General features: G+C 38.4%; 1 non-coding gene across 1 annotated transcript; it reads left to right on the top strand.

The window, feature by feature from the left end:
- Positions 1 to 1,254: 1,254 nt before the first annotated feature.
- LOC127089057 (small nucleolar RNA R71) lies at positions 1,255 to 1,361 on the top strand. The gene has a single exon (XR_007790836.1). It is a non-coding gene; the product is annotated as a small nucleolar RNA R71 (small nucleolar RNA).
- Positions 1,362 to 13,862: the final 12,501 nt, after the last annotated feature.

Genomic DNA, 13,862 nt, shown 5'->3' with positions numbered 1-13,862 from the left:
CCTAGAATGCAAGGTATATAAAAACTCCCAGGGTCTTTCTCCTTCTTAGCAAGTTTATTCTCGGAAATAAAGTTGCATTCCAAGGGTTTGGGATCGTCAATCTTACGCTTATTGGTTAAGATGTCTTTGAGAAATTTGGCGTAAGATGGAATTTGGATGATGGCTTCGGTGAAAGGAATCTCTACATGAAGCTTCTCTATTACTTTTATAAACTTTTGGTATTGGTTATTGATTTTGGTTTGTTTAAGTCTTTGCGGATATGGGATTGGTGGTTTATACGAGGGTGGTGGTTTGTAAGTTTTATCCTTGGCTTCTCCTTCTTGGTCGGTTTGTTTTTCGGGTTCCACTGATTCCTCTTCTTGGCTGGTAGGTATATTTTCTTTAGAAGATTTGGACTCGCTCATTGCTGGGTTATGAGGCCCTTCGTAAGCGATCCCACTTTGTAATGTGATAGCGTTAGCTTGCCCTTGAGGGTTGAGTTGAGGTTGTCCAAGAAGTTGTCCTCCAGGTGTAGTTTGTGGGACTTGGTTTTGTGCTACCTGTGAGATCTGGGTTTCAAGCATCTTATTATGAGTAATTATCTGATCAACCTTAGTCCCTAATTGTGTTATCAGTTCGTTTACGTGAATGTTCTGGTTTAGGAATTCTTTATTTTGCTGAGTCTGGCCTGATATAAAGTTCTCCATGATGTTCTCAAGGTTAGACTGGGGCACAACTTGCATAGGTTGATTTGGTTTTTGAGCTTGAAAACCTTGTGGTCTTTAAGGTGCATAATTTTGGATAGGGTTTTGGTTTTTATAGGAAAAATTCGGGTGATTCTTCCATCCAGGGTTGTAAGTGTTTGAAAATGGGTTACCTTGGGCGTAATTCACTTGATCGGTGTTCAGGTCGTTTAAAAGGTTACATTCCGCCGATTCGTGTCCTTTAGATCCACAAAGTTCACACTCTGTGTGGACTACCGCTGTGGTGTTAGAGTTTGTAGAAATATGTTCGACCTTAAGGGCTAAAGCGTCTATTTTCGCTTGCATAATGTCCATAGAACTTATCTCATGTATTCCACCTTGGGTCTCCTTTTTCTCTACTGATGCTAGTTCAGTTCCCCATTGGTAATGGTTTTGGGCCATATCCTCAATTAGGTCACAAGCTTCAGGGTAAGGTTTGTTCATCAGCGCGCCACCAGCGGCAGCGTCGATGCTTATCTTTGTGTTATAATGGAGTCAATTGTAGAAGGTATGAACGATCAGCCATTGTTCTAGGCCATGGTGTGGACAGAATCTTAACAGCTCTTTGTATCTCTCTTAAGCTTCAAAAAGTGTTTCTCCTTGGTTTTGAGTAAATATAGTTATTTGGTTTCGAAGAACATCAGTCTTACTGGGGGGAAAATATCTAGCAAGGAATACTCTCCTAAGGTCTTCTCAGGTAGTAATTGAGTTAGCTGGAAGTATATCCAACCATGAACGTGCTCTATCTCTGAGGGAGAAAGGAAATAATCTTAAACGAATCGCATCAGGTGAAGCACCGTTGGATTTAAAGGTGTCGTCCAGTTGGATAAAGACTTTTAAATGTTGATTTGGGTTCTCAGTAGCGAGACCCGCGAATTGGTTATGTTGCACTAATTGCAGTAAAGATGGTTTTAGTTCGAAATTGTTGGAAGGAATGAGGGGGTTTACTATACTAGAACTAGGTTCCTCGTCAGAGGGTTGGGCAAATTCCTTAAGAGGTCTTCGGTCGCAATTCTCGGCCATAACTTTCTTAATTCGGATGAGTAAGAGGCGTGTACGAGTGTAACGTTCGGGTTCCGCTAAAGGATCTACTAAATTTCCGGTACTACGGGTTCTTCACATTTACCGGCTAATAATGCCTTAGTCTAGACGGTGTAACAACAGGGTACGAAATTTGACGAAGTTGGTCCCCGACAACGGTGCCAAAAACTTGATCGTTGTATTCACAAGTGCACGAATCGCGTCAGAGTAATATAAAAGAATATCGATCCCACAGAGACCAAATCGTCAATCTATCGATTACTATTGTTATGATGTTTATCTAAGGCAGTACAAATGAGATATTGATGTCACAAAATAACAGTAAATAAAGAAAATGATAAATGCAGTGCAAATAAAGATAGGCTTGAATGTATTTCACGTCAGTTAAACGATGCTTCGATTGTCTAAATAGAACTACTTATGGGGCAATATTTTCTACTCTTGAAAAGAATCCATTTAACAGGAACTGTCGCTTTCGTGTATTCAGAAATAAGACCTTAAATTAAGGCCTTTTATTGTCACTTATAAAAGGTGCGTAGAACGCTAAAGTAGTAAACCTATTTTTAAGAAATAAGACTCGTAAGCTTAGTGGAAAAGTGATTTTGATTCGGAAAGTTTTACCTAAGGAGTTTCCTAATTTTAAATCTATCAACGCGTCCGAAAACAGTTTCAAAAATCATTTTTCCTTAAAGTGATAAAAAAATCCTAGTTACTAAGCCAGGGTGCTTTCGCACTCCTTGAGTAGTTAAAATTAACCAAGTTTGTTTTAGAAAACTCGAATTAAGAATCAAAACAGCCCCTAAAGCATTTCTACAGATGCAATATGTGACTTATCTCTTTAACCGCAATCCTTACATTCCAACCTTTGAAAGATTTATCCAGACATGGTAATACAAACAAACACAACGATATTGATCATGATGAAAAATTATTTAGAATGTAAGGCATAAAGAACAAGTAAAGCGTGTAAAATAATTAAAACGATCAATAAAGATATTGGCGAGAAATTAAATAAAGTAAAGACAGTGACATGAATTAAATAAAGTTAAGCATGGCAAGAAATTAAACAAAGTAAAGCATAGCAAGGAATTAAATAAAGTAAAGCATGACAAGGAATTAAATAAAGTAAAGCATGGCAAGTAGAATAAAAAGGCGATTAAATTAGAACCTGCTCCAAACGGAGGCTTTAAATCTGGTACAAGGAAGTAAATAAATATTTGATTTTGAAAATAAAGAAGACAGCAAAATCAAAGTGCTGCAACTCAATCTCACTAAGGTGTGATAACCCCTCGATGTGACGGATTACCGCTTTTACAAATGATAATATAGTCTTAGTGTTGTAAACTAAGTTGGATGATTTGGAATTGAACTAGAACGACCTATTTATAGAGGAACTCGGAAACATGCAAAGACCAGGATGCCTTTCAACTTCTCTTTAATGGGAACGTGAAATGCAAAGGTGGCGCCCGCCACCTCTCTATGGCGCCCGCCACCCCTCTATGGCGCCCGCCATGTGAGTAAATGGGGAAGTTCATGTGATCGTGGAAGTTTCCTTCTGGTTGAGGGCTGATGTGTCATGGCTTCTCCTATAGTGGCCGCCATGTAGAACGCCATGAGTACAATTTTTGCCGAAAACCCTAGTTTCATGGTCTTTTTGCTTCGTTTCTTCTAAAAATGTCCTGAAAGAGCTAAATACCTGAAAATAACACAAAAGAAAGCATAACACAAGCAAAATGATTATAAAGACCTAAAAAACATGTGAAATCCGAGTCAAATACACGGTGTGATTCAGTGTGATCACCCTGCCACCCTGCAGGGGGCGCTGCCCCTAGAACCCCCGTCCACTGACCGGGCAGTGGAACCCCCGGCTAACTCTACGTAGTGTGATCGGTAGCCGAAATTTAATTTGGTTTATTTAATTTACATAATTTAAATTAATAATAATAATGTGTTTATTACTATTGTCTTGTGGTGATCAGTTATGACCTTAGTTTTCCTTTATTTTGTTTTGGGATTTTAAAATACGACCTGCGTGTTGTGCCTCTCTTTTAATCTCTTAATGTAACTTCTTTTCTCATCTCACTCCCTCGTATGTAAAACGAGTTTCTTTTATGTAATGTAATGTTATGAAGAAAGAGAAGAATATAATATCAAAGGAGGACAACCTTGAAGATCTTGCTTGGAGAAGCTTAAATCGTTATTAGGTTAGCTTAGGTTCTCTCATTGGCTTGGAAGAACAATTGCATTAGGGGTCATAACTATTTCATTTTACATGTATGTTAATGCATGTGAATGTATGTTGATGCATGTGAGAGACGATTTATATGAGAAATAAGTCGGTGAGATCATAATAATTGCAAATTCCCTCAAATTAAATATTAAGTTTATGCTTTCCAAGTTTTAGCACTCATCAAGACTAGTATCGAATAATGTAGGTCTCGCCTACGCGAGGTGCATATTCTATATTAGTAAGGTGTGATGGGGTAATTGTAATATCCAATTGCTAAAACAATAGGTCAAACTTAACTAAACAATTATAATAAGATTATATATGTTTAGAAGCAAGAGTTGGAAATGATCCATGTGATGGATTGGAATAAGGAGTTATTCACCCAACTAAAATATTTGAGAGTTGTATTAGATACAATTGGAAGGAGTTCCTACCTAAATAACCTAGTTTTGTGTAATCCGCCTACGCGGACTTAAAGCAAAGTGAAATGTGGATCTCGACCCACTAGAAAATCTTCCAACGGGATTTTCCGAATCAAATGGTGAGGGTCATTTTTTTTGAGTAAAATAGTGGGAGCATATTTAATTAAAGGCCTAATTAAATATGTTATTGATACTTATATTTTCATTATTTTTATGTAGATTACCATGAAAACAAACACCTCTAAAAACATTTTACGATCAATCCTTGATAAGGAAAAATTGTCTGGGACAAATTTTCTGGATTGACACCGAAATCTGAGGATTGTCCTCAAACATGATAGAAAGCTGTATGTCTTGGAGAAACTTGTTCCTGAAAAGGAACCTCCTAGTTATGCATCTTAGGCAGAAAGAGATGCTTATAAGAAGCATGTCGATGATGCCAATGAAACTTCTTGCCTCATGCTAGCTACCATGAACTCAGACTTGCAAAAGCAACACGAGAGCATGGCAGCGTTCAATATGATTGAACACCTGAAGATGCTCTATCAAGAGCAGGCAAGGCATGAAAGGTTTGAAGTTTCAAAAGCCCTTTTTCAAGGCAAGTTAGCTGAGGGAGCACCTGTAGGTCCCCATGTGCTTAAGATGATTGGGTATATGGAGAACCTTGAGAGGTTGGGTTTTCCCCTCGGAAAGGAACTTGCGACTGATTTGATCTTGCAATCGTTTCCAGATAGATTCAATCAATTTGTCCTTAATTTCAATATGAATGATATGGACAAATCTCTTTCTGAACTGCTAGCCATGTTAAGAACTGCTGAGCAGAATCTGAAGTCAAAAGGGAAGTCTATTCTGATGATCAGAAATGGAAAGAGACAGAACAAAAGACCCACCGAGCAGGGTGATAAAGGGAAAGGCAAAGAAGTTGCGAAACCCAAACCCATTTCTCGTGCTTTGAAGCCTAGTGGAGGCATAGCAAAGGAAGGCACCTGTTTCCATTGCGGTAAGACCGGACACTGGAAGAGAAACTGCCCAAAGTACCTGGAAGATAAGAAGAATGGAGTAGAGACTTCAACTTCAGGTATTTTTGTTATTGAAATTAATTTATCTACTTCTACATCATGGGTATTAGATACAGGACGCGGTTCTCACATTTGTACCAATGTGCAAGGGCTAAAAAGGATTGGAGATTTGGCAACAGGTGAAGTTGACCTACGAGTTGGCAATGGAGCAAAGGTTGCTACTTTGGCTGTAGGAACTTATGTATTGACTTTACCTAGTGGTTTAATAATTCAGTTAGAGAACTGTTATTATGTACTTGGAATTAGCAGGAATATTATTTTCGTTTCTTGTTTGGACAAGTTTGGTTTTTCATTTATAATAAAGAACAATTGTTGCTCCATTTATTTGAATGATATATTCTATGCTACTGCACAAATGAACAATGGATTATATGTCCTTGATCTTGAAATGCATATTTATAACATTAATACTAAAAGGATGAAACCTAATGAGTTAAATCCAACTTACCTTTGGCATTGTCGATTAGGCCACATAAATGAGAAACGCATTTCCAAACTTCATAAAGATGGCTCTTGGACTCTTTTGATTATGAATCATATGAGACACGAGATCTTGTTTAATTGGAAAGATGACAAAGTCTCCATTCACAGGAAAAGGTGAAAGAGCTAATGGTCTTTTGGCCCTCATACATACTGATGTATGTGAACCACTGAACATACCAGTCAGAGGAGGTTTTCAGTACTTCATCACATTTACTGATGATTTCAGTAGATATGGTTATGTGCATTTAATGAAACACAAATCAGAGTCCTTTGAAAAGTTCAAGGAATTCAAGAATGAAGTACAAAACTAACTAGGTAAGAATATTAAAACTCTTCGATCAGATTAAGGTGGTGAGTATTTAAGCCTAGAGTTTGATGACCATCTGAAAGAGTGTGGGATCCTATCCCAACTTACTTCTCCTGGAACAACCCAATGGAACAGTGTATCTGAGAGAAGAAATCGAACCTTGTTAGACATGATCTGATCCATGATGAGTCACGCTGATCTTCCAAACTCCTTTTGGGGACATGCACTGTTGACTGCAGCTTACACACTTAACCGTGTTCCATCCAAAAAGGTTGAGAAGACACCATATGAGATATGGAGTGGTAAGAAACCATATATGTATTACATGAAGATTTGGGGTTGCGAAGTTTATGTGAAACAAAAAATTTCAACTAAGCTTGAGCCCAAATCTGAAAAATGTTTATTTGTGGGATATCCTAAAGAAACGAGAGGGTATTACTTCTACAATCCTTCTGAGGGAAAAGTGTTTGTCACTCGAACTGGAGTTTTCATAGAAAAGGATTTTATTTGCAAAGGAATCAGTGGGAGGAATGTAGAGCTTGAAGAAATTCAAGAATCACAAAGCATTGATACACCTATGGAGGAATTAGAGCAGGAAACACAAGTAGTTGTGGAAGAGCAACCTACTAAAGTAGAACAAGACCAGCATAGGTTAAGCAGGATACATCACCTACCTGAGAGATATGGATATCTCATAACTGATCAAGATGATGTATTACTCATGGATCAAGATGTGCCTGTGACCTACCAAGAGGCCCTAACTGGTCCCGAGTCTGAGAAGTGGCTAGAAGCCATGAAATCTGAAATGGATTCCATGTACACAAACTAGGTTTGGACCTTGGTAGAGCCTTCTGTAGGAGTTAACCCTATAGGATGCAAGAGGGTCTTCAAAAAGAAAACTGACATGGATGGTAAGGTACATACCTATTAGGCAAGACTAGTTGCAAAAGGATATAAACAAATTCACGGAGTTAACTATGATGAAACCTTTTCACCAGTTGGAATGCTTAAATCTGTTTAGATTTTACTTGCTATCGTTGCATATCATGATTATGAAATATGGCAGATGGATGTCAAAACTTCGTTCTTTAATGGGAATCTTCTTGAGGATGTGTACATGACACAACCTGAAGGATTTGACATACCAGAAGAAGCCCAAAAGATATGTAAGTTACAAAGATCAATCTATGGATTGAAACAAGCTTCCAGAAGCTGGAATCTTCGTTTTGATGAAACAGTAAAACAATATGGATTCATTAAGAATAAAGATAAGCCTTGTGTCTACAATAAGGTTAGTGGGATCATGATCGTCTTCCTAGTATTATATGTAGATGACATATTACTCATTGGAAACGATGTCCCTACCCTACAACAAGTAAAGTCTTGGTTGGGGAAATGCTTTTCTATGAAGGACTTGGGTGAAGAAGCCTATATATTAGGAATCAAAATCTATAGAGATAGATCACAAAAACTGCTTGGCCTAAGTCAGAGTACATACGTAGACAGAGTGCTGAGACGCTTTAATATGCATGATTCCAAGAAAGGATTCATACCTATGCAACATGGCATGTGTCTATCAAAAACACAATCCCCTTCAACTAAGGAAGAAAGGGATCGCATGAATAAGATTCCATATGCATATGCAATAGGATCTATCATGTATTCCATGTTATGTACTCGACCAGATGTCTCGTATGCTTTAAGTGCAACGAGTAGGTACCAATCTGATCCCGGTGATGCTTATTGGGTAGCTGTCAAGAATATCCTTAAGTATTTGAGAAGGACTAAGGACTCATTCTTGATATATGGAGGTCAGGAAGAGCTTGCTGTAATTGGATACACCGATGCTAGCTTCCAGATAGATAAGGATGACTTTAGATCGCAATCTGGTTATGTGTTTTGCTTAAACGGTGGCGCTGTGAGATGGAAAAGTTCAAAGCAAGATACAAGTGCTGATTCTACAACCGAGGCTGAGTATATTGCTACCTCAAGTGCAGCAAAGGAAGTTGTTTGGATCAAAAAAGTTCATTAATGAACTTGGCATAGTTCCTATTGTGATAACAATGGTGCTATCGCACAAGCTAAGGAGCCTAGATCTCACCAACGATCCAAATACATACTTAGGCGTTATCACCTCATTCGAGAGATAATAGATAGAGGAGATGTGAAAATATGCAGAGTACCTACACCTGACAATATTGTTGACCCACTGACAAAGCCTCTTTCACAGCAGAAGCATGATGGTCATACTAGATCTATGGGCAATAGGGGTATGCCTGATTGGCTCTAGTGCTAGTGGGAGATTGTTGGTGTAAGCCCTAGATGCTAATACTTTTGATACTTGTATCATATTATTTATTAATAATAAAAGGATTTTTCTTCATTATGTTTGTTTAATAAAGTCCCTAGAATAGATAGTCCGTTTAATGTATCAAGTGTGACTTAATCATGAGATCCCATTAAACATAAGGTCACTATTCTTAAAGTATCCGTAGTCTAGCTTTGTTGTGAAGTGGGATAACATTAAAGTATTAAGACTATTATGTGTATAGGCTGATGATCACATCTCATGGATCATGGATAGGGAGTTATCAAGTCTTAAACACAGGTATGAATATTAGGAGTAATATTTATATTGGATTGACCCGCTATGAGAATGCCATATAGAATGTTATGCAAAGTGTCATAAGTTATTCTCATGGTGATAGTGGTGTATACCACCCTTCGACCTGAAACCACTATGGATCCTAGATGTATAGTCGAGTGCTTTATTGTTGATCAAACGTTGTCCGTAACTGGATGACCATAAGGACAGTTGATGGGTACTCCACGAAGCATGCTGAGGGACATGAATGACCTAGATGGAATTTTCCGATCCTGCGTAACAGGATAAATGTCTACGGGCCCAATATTGAACTGGACAAGGATGACACGGTCTATGCCTTGTGTTCAATATAGACATAGGGGCAAAAGGGTAATTATACACATAAGTGTTATCACAAAAGGATTTGTCAGATCACATGTCATTTTCGTGTCTTGGGTAGCAGTGATGTGTTACTAGATACCGCTCACTGTTTATTATGTTAAATATGTGATTTAGTATAATTTCTAATGTCGCGAAAACCTACAGGGTCACACACAAAAGGACGGATTGATGAGAGATAGAGTAAATAAGAAACATCGTAAGGTACCATGCACTTAAGTGAATTATGGAACATCATAAGGTACAATGTACTTAAGTAGAATACAAAATATGGTAAGGTACCACGCGCTTAAGTGATTTTGGCATATCATAAGATATGGGCCACATACACTTAAGTGGGCTTTTTAGCTTGCAACCCACACAAGTGGTTCTATAAATAGAATCCTTATATAGAAGCATTTGTGCAGTTGAAATTTCATTTATATCTCTCTCACTCAAAGCCTTCATTTGTAGCAGCTAGCACTGAGATTGAAGGAATCCGTTCGTGTGGACTAAGTAGAGGCGTTGTTACCATTCAACGTTCGTGATCACTCCTTAGATCTGCATCAAAGATTTCAATCGCCACAAGAAGTAACAATTCTATCACTGATCATGCCCATTCGTAAGGATCACTAAAGGAGAAAATTTTAATTTTTGTTGCATTTTGGATCGCTATTCTCCTTCAGTCCCTCCTTCTACCATAGCCAAGAAGCCCAAACCTCACAAAACTGAAACCTCCAACAACCCTATCTCTACCAAACACCCCAACAATATTTCCAACCTTTCCTCAACGTATCATTCACACCCATGTCTCCCTTCAACCGTCTCGGTCGCCCACCAATGAGTCAAACACAACCCAACTACTCTGGCATGGGTCATGAACTCAGCTATGGCGGTACACCTTCGATGCATACTGAAGACTATGCTAATTTGTATGACTATCTCAACATGTCATCTCCTGTAGTTGGTAGTGATGTTCCTGGCCCCTCAGATGCTCAAACACCATTGGTGAATCATCAATGTGGGTTAAGGCCACGGGTTCAGGTAGCTATGGGATGTGGGACCGAAGGTCGGTTAGGTGATCCTGGTCATCAACATTAGGCTTTTTTGTGTAAACGGGAATTTATATTAATATGAATTGGTTCTATTTCGAAATTATGCATCACATAGACTGTTTAACAAAAAACTTTGCAAAATACACTGAGGTGCCAATCCAATTGGAGCCTCCTTTGGAAAAATTCACATGGGCGCCAATTGAATTGGCTGCACCATGTGTCCTAGCCAATCCAATTGGCGTCTGCATTCTAATTTTGAGAGGAGGCGCCAATTGGATTGGCGCCTCCACCTAAAAGTGGGGTAGTTTGGGATTTTTTTTGAAAACAGGGTTATTTTTGTAAAAGAATCACATTTAGTTATATCTACGGCTTTTGACCGTATATATAGATGTTCGACTCACTTCCGTCACTATATAGTTTCACCAAGTTTTATTTTGGTATAGATCTTGATATTGATTTTTTTTGTAATATCACTTATTATGCCTAAACCACGACTAATGGGAAATACGTGAGATATTTATAGCAACCCTTAGAGTTTCAAAATTTTATATACATATAACTAATGTCACCTTAGTAATTGTTGAATTGTAATTCCTTGTTTCGAAGCAGGTTGATCGACAGAGTAAGAAAGTGTCGAACCACCTAGTGTGTTGAGTTGTGTTAGTGAGTCGAAGTGTCGAAGCATGTTGCTTCACACAGGATTTTGACTTAGGCCTATTTTAGTAGTGTTAGCTATTTTGGGCTTTTTTAGTTTTGGGCTTGCCTTGAGGTCCAAGTTAACCTAAATCTATAAATAGAGGGAGTAACCCTTATTTTTGTAATGAAGTGAATATAGAATTCATAACACTTGTAATTCACAGTATTTTGCAGTTGCAAAGTGAATAAGAAGTTTTCCACAGTTTGTGGGCAGAGAGAAACTCTGCAGAATTCTAATTCTTCTTCTCCTTCATCGTTCTTTACACTCTTTCTTTCTCCATTGTTCTTCTATTTTCGTTATTATTGTGTGAGTGATAATAATATTGTTCATCAAGATTGATTGAAATTCTCCATAGATTTTGGGGGATTTCCAACATCTGGTATCAAGAGCTCCAGTTTAATTTATTCATGGGAAGAAAATCACCATGGCAACGAATCATACAAACAGGCATTTTCCAGCAAATCTTCTGATTCTCAAGAACAACAATTATGAGAATTGGTGGAAGCAGATAAAGGTTGTGTTCTGTTATCAAGATCTTTGGGATCTTCTGAAGGAAGGAGTAACAGCGCTTGCAGAAGTCGCGACAGATCAAGAAAAGGCTACACATAAAGAATTGAAGAAGAAAAATTATAAAGCTCTCTTTATAATCCATCAATGTGTTGATGCAGATAACTTTGAAAAGGTTAGTGATGCAGAGTCAGCGAAAGAAGCATGGGAAACTATGGAGAAATCGTATGAAGGCGCGGATAAGGTGAAAGAGGTGAGGTTACAAACTCACAAAAGGACGTATGAATCGCTTCAGATGGAAGACAATGAAAGTATAACTGATTTCTTCACCAAGGTTACGAAACTGGTGAATCAAATCAAGGTATGTGGAAAAGTGTTGACATCAAGATTTGTTGTTGGAAAGATCTCGAGGTCGTTGGCTCCAAAGTTTGACCACGTGGTAGTAGCCATAGAAGAGTCGAAAGATTTGTCAAAATTGACAAAGGAAGAGCTTCAAGGGACGCTTGAATTTCATGAACAAAGAATGGTTGAAAGAGCTGCAGGAAAGTCGAAGAGTGATATGGCTTTGCATGCTCAATAAGAAAAAGAAAGAAAAGGCAAAGGAAGATGGAATGGAAACAGTGGTAGAGAAGGTTACAGCAATTCGACTGGTCGAAATCAGCAAGAAGGAAATTAGTCGAATCAGAGAAAACCCTGGAACCAAGGCAACCAAAGAGGTGGTGTTGCAGGAAGAGGAAAAGGTGGTGGTCAAAATCCAAACGAGAGTCACATTCAGTGTTACAATTGTCAAAGGTATGGTCACTATTCTAGTAATTGTCCAGAAAAGCAGAAGAATCAAGAAACTTATGTAAAGCTGGCGAAACATGAAGAAGAAGAGACGTTGTTGATGGTTACAACAAGAGAAGAAGAGAGATTCAAGGACCAGTGGTACTTGGACTCATGATGCTCATCACACATGTCTGGAAGGAAAGATTGGTTTGTCAACATAAAGTCCTCAATGAAGAACATGGGAAATTTGCAAATGACAACACTCTAGAAGCTGAAGGTGTTGGTGATGTTTTTATTATGAGGAAAGATGGCAAGAGGTTAGTAATTTTAAATGTGTTGTACATAGCAGGCATGAAGAGTAATTTTCTTAGCATAGGGAAGTTAGTCGAAAAGAACTACAAGGTGTCGATCAAAGACAAGATGTTGAGAGTTCTCGACTCAAATGGAAGGTTGATCTTGAAGGCTCCAATGTCTCAAAATAGAACCTTCAAGATTTTACTAAATGTGATGGAGCATAAGTGCCTTGCAACAGCAGCCAATGGAGATGAATGGATATGGCATTACAGACTTGGCCATCTCAATTTCAAAGACATCAGAGATTTGAAGAGAAGAAATATGGTTTCAGGATTACCAAAAATCGACATTCCAAACGAAGTATGTGAAGAATGTGTGCAAGTGAAGCATCATAAGAACAACTTCAGTAAGGATGCAGGAAGCAGGTTGAAGGCAATTCTTGAAGTCATATACTCTGATGTATGTGGTCCTCTCCAGGTATACTCGATTGGAGGTAACAAATACTTTGTTACATTCATAGATGATTTCAGTCGAAAACTGTGGTCTTACCTGATCCAGAAGAAAAGCGAAGTGATTGAGGTCTTTTCCAAGTTTAAATCTATGGTCGAAAGACAGAGCGGTCGAAAGATCAAGATTTTGAGAACTGATGGTGGTGAAGAATATGTGTCGAAAAACTTCGATGCATTATGTGTGAAAGAAGGGATTGTGCATAAGGTGGTGCCACCCTACACTTCACAGCAGAATGGAGTCGCAGAAAGGAAGAATAGAACCATTATGAATATGGTTAAAAGTATGTTGAAAGGCAAGCATATACCCAAAGAATTATGGGGAGAAGCTGTGTCGACTGCGACATATATCCTGAACAGATGTCTGACGAAGAAGCTAGAAGGAATCCCGCCAGAAGAATGTTGGTATGGTGTCAAGCCTAACTTGAGTCATCTGAGGGTGTTTTGATCTATAACACATAGACATGTGCCAGATCAGTTGAGAAGAAAACTTGATGGCAAGTCGAGTCAGATGATCCTGATATGATATCATTCGATTGGAGGATACAAGTTGTTTGACCCAGTGAATATGCAAGTGGTGATCAGTAGGGACCCATGAACAACTGGCAGATGTGTCAGATGGATGTGAAATTTGCATTCCTTAATGGCCCCCTAGAAGAAGTAGTTTATGTTGCACAACCAACTGGATTTGTGAAACATGGAAAAGAAAGAAAATTATACAGGCTGCATAAAGCCCTGTACGGACTTAAACAAGCTCCAAGAGCTTGGAACAAGAAGATAAACGACTTT

The sequence above is a fragment of the Lathyrus oleraceus genome, chromosome 5 (genome assembly GCF_024323335.1).
Source record: "Lathyrus oleraceus cultivar Zhongwan6 chromosome 5, CAAS_Psat_ZW6_1.0, whole genome shotgun sequence".
NCBI classification, from domain to species: Eukaryota; Viridiplantae; Streptophyta; class Magnoliopsida; order Fabales; family Fabaceae; genus Lathyrus; species Lathyrus oleraceus.
This window is presented reverse-complemented; position numbering and strand designations above follow the sequence as displayed.